This window comes from Monodon monoceros, unplaced genomic scaffold (genome assembly GCF_005190385.1).
Source record: "Monodon monoceros isolate NGI ecotype Baffin Bay Population unplaced genomic scaffold, NGI_Narwhal_1 Super_Scaffold_6, whole genome shotgun sequence".
Classification (NCBI taxonomy): Eukaryota; Metazoa; Chordata; class Mammalia; order Artiodactyla; family Monodontidae; genus Monodon; species Monodon monoceros.
Window position 1 is genome coordinate 94,292,199 of NW_021703783.1, and position 6,000 is coordinate 94,298,198.

Below are 6,000 nucleotides of genomic sequence, written 5' to 3' on the forward strand. Positions count from 1 at the left end.
ACTTCCCGACCCCCCCGCCCACTCCCTCCCGCCGTCCTCCCAGGGCGCCACCTTCATTTGCTCGGATTAAAGTCTGCGCGTGAATGTAGGGGTAAGTTCCGTAGAGCTGGGCCGCTCACGGGTGCGACCTCTACTTTCCGTTCATTCATTAATCCATTCCACAAATAGCAGTGAATACTCCTGGCACTGTCCTCAGCGCTAGAGATACAGGGGTGAAATAAAATAGAGCCTTCCCAGAGTTTATTTTCTAACGAGGGAAAGAAACTATGACCACAGGGACTTCTCTGGTGGTTCAGTGAGTAAAACTCTGCGCCCCCAATGCAGCAGGCCCAGGTTCAATCCCTGGTCGGGGAACTAGATCCCGCATGCGTGGCACAACTAAAGATCCCGCATGCCGTAATGAAGACCCGGCGCACCCAAAAATAAATATAATTTGAAAAATAATAATAATAAAGAAACCAGTAAACATCTAAGAAGCAACATATAAAGCACACGCATCAGTGCAAAGTGCGGGGAGTGTGGTGAGAGAAGGTGTCATTTTAAATAAGACGAAGCCCTCATTGAAGTGACATTTGAACAAAATACTGAAGGAGGTGGGGGAGCAGGGCCTTCAGGTGAAGAGATTCTGGGCAGAGGGAACTGGCGAGGGGCCCTGAGGCTGGAGCCTACCTGGTGTAGTAGAGACATAGCGGAGAGCACAGTGAGCCAGAGGAAGAATCGGTCAGGGGGCAGGGGGCTTGGTGGGTCAGGTAGGATCAGGTAGGCCACTGGAAGCACTTTAACTGTTACTCTAAGTGTGATGGGGCCACTGTGGGATTTTGAGCAGAGAGGAGTCACTGTATTACAGTTAGACTGTGGGGGGCAAGGGCAGCAGCGGGGTTGTTTAGGACACCATCGCAATAATCTGGGGGAAAGATGATGGCTTGGTCACCAAGGAAGTAGTAGTGGAGGTGGTGAGAAGTAGTTGGATTCTGGGTATGTTCTGAATAATTCCAATGGGATTTGATGACCGATCGGGTATGCAGTGTGAGAAAAAAGAGAGATCCAGGACTACTGCCAGGTTTCAGTGTCTGCGCAACTAGAAGAATGGTGTTGTCATTTACTGAGATGGGAAGACTGTAGGAGAGGTGGGCTTGGAGCAGGAAAGGGTGGGCAGATCTGGACTTTGCTGTGGACCACGTTGAGATGCCCATTAGACATCCCAGGGGAGAGGTCAGGTGGGCAGAGAGATATGAAACTGAAGATCACAGAAGAGGTCTGACTTGGGAAATACATGTGGGAGCTGGTGATGTACAGATGTTATTGAAAGCTATGAGAGAGGGTGCCATCACCCAGGGAGTGAATGTAGACAGAGGAGAGAAGTCCAAGGACTCTATTTATCTGATGACCAAAGGCCCACTCAGACCATGTACCCAACTCCCCTTGAAATTTCCAGTATTCCCCTTGTCCCAGTGTACGGTTACTTCTTGGAAGGGGCTGTGGGTCCCTTTGGGGAAGGCCTGGTGGAATTGCTACTACAAATGTTTGCTCTGGCATTATAGCATTCTTCTCAAGGGAACCCAGCCTCCCTTTCAATCAGTGATCTCTGGGTCTGAGGACTGACTTGGGCCTGGAAACTGGATGAGGGGTTGAGATTTTTCCATTAGCAGCTGGCGTTAGCCTACTGTTTACTTGTTTTCCATCTTTCTTTGATGATAAAAGTCAAGAAATATCATGGTTGCCATAGTCCCTGGGAATACCATGGTCTGCGAGCCATCAGCACAGAACCCTGCAGGCCCACGCTCCCTGGCCGCTGCTTGGCCTTGCTCCCGTTCTGGTAGTTACATCAACCCCAGCCTCTGCTCTGGAATCCTGTCATCCCCACTGACCTCTGGGAGCCCAGCTCCAAGGTACTGTCCACCCCTCTGGCCTCAGAGGCAGCCCCCCGAGCCCCCTGTGGCATCAGTGCTCCTCACTCGTGCATCCCTTGTGCTTGAGTGAAGGCAGCTCCTGTGGGCCCTCTGAGCATGCAGCCAGCTGGGTTCTCTGGTCTTACGTCCACCTCTGAGCCTTTTGGTCCCTTCTCAATACCCTGCCAAGATTGTCCTGTTACCTCCCTCTTATTTAGTGGGGCCACCATTTCTTCCACACTTCAAGGAGCCATCTCAGTGGCATATCAGGACTGGCTCCAGGGGTCTTGCCAGATCACATCCTGAGCCTCGGGGGAGTGGCTCCATGTCTGTAAACTCTCCCTCACCCAACCTAATATTCTGCTCTCTTCCCACCGGAGCCCTCAAGACCCACCTTGGACATGGTCTTGTTCTGCTGGCACATCTCGGCCAGTTTCTGCAGCCAGTGTGGGGAATCATCTCAATTCTCTCATGGCAGGGGCAGGACTTCCCCAGTTGGGCTGGGGAGACTCGATCATAATTATTGGTCCAGAAGCAAAGAGGGAATTTAGGGGAGCAGATCTTGAGGAGGGAAAGCATTGCTTCAAGGCTTCTACCTTAGGGGGTGTATTAGTCAGGGCTCTCCAGAGAACCAGAACCAGTAGGATATAGAGATAGATAGATAGATAGATAGAAGAGATTTATTATAAAAATTGTTTCATGTGATTATGGAGGCCAAGAAGCTCCATGATCGGCTGTCTGCAAGCTGGTGGTTTGGTTAAGTCTGTGTGTGGAGGTCTGAGAACCAGAAGCGCGTATGCCTGAGGGCAGAAGAAGATGGATGTCCCAGCTCAAGCAAAGGGAGCCAATTTACCCTTCCTTTGCCTTTTTGTTCTGTTTGGGCCCCCAGCAGACTAGGTGATGCCCACCCACACTGGTGAGGGCCATGTCTTATCCAGGCTACCAATTCAAATGCTGATCTATACTGGACACACCCTCACAGACACACCCAGAAAGAATTTGTTTACCAGTTATCTGGGCTCCCTTATCCCTGTCATGCTGACAGACAGAATTAACAATCACAGGGAGCTCCCTGCTGGCCTAGTGGTTGGGATTCTGAGCTTTCATTGCTGGGGTCCAGGTTTGGTCCCAGGTCAGGGAACTGAGGTCCCGCAAGCCTCATGGGAAAAAAAAAAAAAAGAATTAACCATCACAGGGGGTACTTTGCGTGGTCTCCAGGTAAGAGGCTGCTATTCTTAAGCAAGAGGGAATGGGCCACTTCTACCGGCTCAGGGGGTTAATGGGAATCTGGGGTTCAAGATCCTTAAGCCCATCTACCAGATGTCCCCCTGCTAGGTTTCAGTGTCCCACTCCTTCCCTTCTGTGACCACAACTGGAGCACAGGCTTTAGCAGAGTCATCTTTTTGGCCTGCTTCAGAACTCCACTCTTCTCAGGCAGGTTCTGGGCCTTCACCAGTACAGGCTGCAGTAGACAAGAGTCTTTAAACACTGATATTGAAACCTCCTGGCTTTCACACTGGGCCATGGATTGATAAATGTCTGTCCTGAGTCTGTTATTTTCTCCCTCAGCACATCATTGCCACTTAATAATAATCAAGTTCACTTTCCATATAAATTACCATTGCCCCATGTATCTCAAATGTTAGAGACATTGCCTAAGCCAGTGTACCCCTTCCCCAATGTGCCCCATCCTAGGGCAGAAGAGATGAGTCTTAGTAGTTATGAGATTCAGCATGCCAAGTGTTATCACAACAAGTTTCAGCTAGCTGTTGCTGCATAACAAATTTCCCCACAACTTAACTGCTCAAAACAATAGCTGTTTTATTACCTCTCATGATTTTGTGGGTTAGGAATTTGGGCCAGGTGATTCCTTTGCTCCATATGGCATTGACTGAGGTCATTCAGTTTGCATATGGTCTGGTCTGAAGGGGCCAAGTCAGGTTCACACATATGTGGCATCTTAGCAGGGATGGCTGGAAGGCTGGGCTCACGTGGGACTGTCAGCTAGAGCACCTACCCATGGCTTTCCCAATATATGGTCTCAGTAGTGAGTCTTCATACGTGGTGGCTCAAGGCCGCCAGAGGGTGTTCCGGGGGTAGGAAGTGGGGAAGTGGCCAACGTTTCAAAGTCTGGGGCCAGAAGCTGGCTGAGTCATGTCTGGTCAAAACAGTTACAGAGGGAGACGCAAGAGGGAAGAGATATGGGAACATATGTATATGTATAACTGATTCACTTTGTTATAAAGCAGAAACTAACACACCATTGTAAAGCAATTATACCCCAATAAAGATGTTAAAAAAAAAAAACAACAGTTACAGAGCCTACTCAGATTCAGGAGGGGCACAGACCCCACCTCTTGAAGGGAAGAGTGTCAAATAATTTGCAGCTATCTTTAATCCACCATAATACCTACTCCAGTTACTGTCACCAACTGGATCTTTGTTGCCATCTAGCTGTTGAGCCTTCCAATTCCAGAATCTAATTCTGAGTATCTATTTCTTAGACACCCTTCTGGTACCAATTGTTCTAGAGTGGGTTCTTCCAGAAGCAGACCTTGGGACAAGGATTCAGGCGCAAGTAGTTTATTTGGTAGGTGATCCCAGGAGACACCACTAGGGAATTTAGTGCATGGCTGTAAGTTCCAACACTCCATCTTGAGTAGACTGATAGCTTTGCCTCCTCTTCCCTCTTTAGCCTTTGAAATCCAGTATTTAAGTCCTTGTATCAACAAATACCTGTAGGGTAGCTATAGCTTCACTGCTAACTTAACATTCCAATATCTAGATTCTTCATTTTTGTGCCAGGAGATATTCCTTATTTTCACAGGTGTACAGCACTAAAAGGAAGGTTGTTATATGAAGAGTTTCTAGATGTTTTGTAAGGAGAGGGTTTTCCATATGACTTAGTTCTGCTTATTGCCGGAAGCAAAGGTCCTATTTTTTCAGCTTCATATGATCTCTGGGAGGTTTTTTCTAAAGATGGCTGCCAACAATTCCTCCCATCCCTGTAAACACCTGCCACTCCTTTCATCAAGAGCTGGAGGCTATGTCCCCACTTGAATCTGGCCAGTCTTGTGACTTGCTTTGACCAACAGATTGTGACAGAAGTCATATACTGGGGTTTTCAAGCCCAGGATTTAAGCTTATAGCCTCCAACCTCCTGGGATCTAGCCATATAAAGAAACTTGACCTAGACTTCTGAGAGAGAGAGACCACGTGGAGAGAGGGAGGCTGCCAGCTGAGTCGTGTGAATTAAGTTGTATCAGTTGTTCTAGCCCCAGCTGTACTGATGGAATGAAGCTGTAGAAGTGAACCCCACTAACACCATGTGGCGGAGAGACAAGTCATCCCTGCTAAGCCCTGCCCAAGTAGCAGAATACTGAGAACATAAATTATTCTTGCTGTTTTAAGTCACTACGTTTTTCATAACAGCTTTATTGAGATATAATTCACATACCATAAAACTCGCTGTTTCAAAGTATGTAATTCGGTGGGTTTTAGTATATTCACGAGGTTGTGCCACCATCACTGCTATCTAATTCTAGAACATTTTGAGAATCCTAAAAAGAAACCCCATATCCATTACCAGCCACCCAGTCTTCTCCTTCTGCCTTCAGCCCCTGGTAACCACTAGTCGCTGTGGACTTGTTTATTCTGGACATTTCATATATATGGAAATGTACAATATGTGGTCTTTTGTGACTGGCTTCCTTTGCTTAGCATAATTTTTTCAAGGTTCATCCATGTTGCAGCATGTATCAGTACTTCATTCCTTTATTTAAAATTGTGGTAAAATAAACATAAAACTTACCATTTTAATCACTTTTAAGTGTACAATGTAGTGGCATTTGGTACATTCACACTGTCGTGCAACTGTCCCCATTATCCACCTCCAGAACTTTCTCACTCTCCCAAATTTAACGTCTGTACCCGCTTTCCCCTTTTCCCAGCCCCTGTTAACCACTATTCTACTTTCTGTTTCTATGAATTTGACTACATTAGGTACTTCATATAAGGTCCTCTTGCATCTTATTTCACTTACCATGTTTTCAAGGTTAATTAATGTTGTAGCATGTATCAGAAGTTCCTGTCTTTTTAAGGCTGAATAATA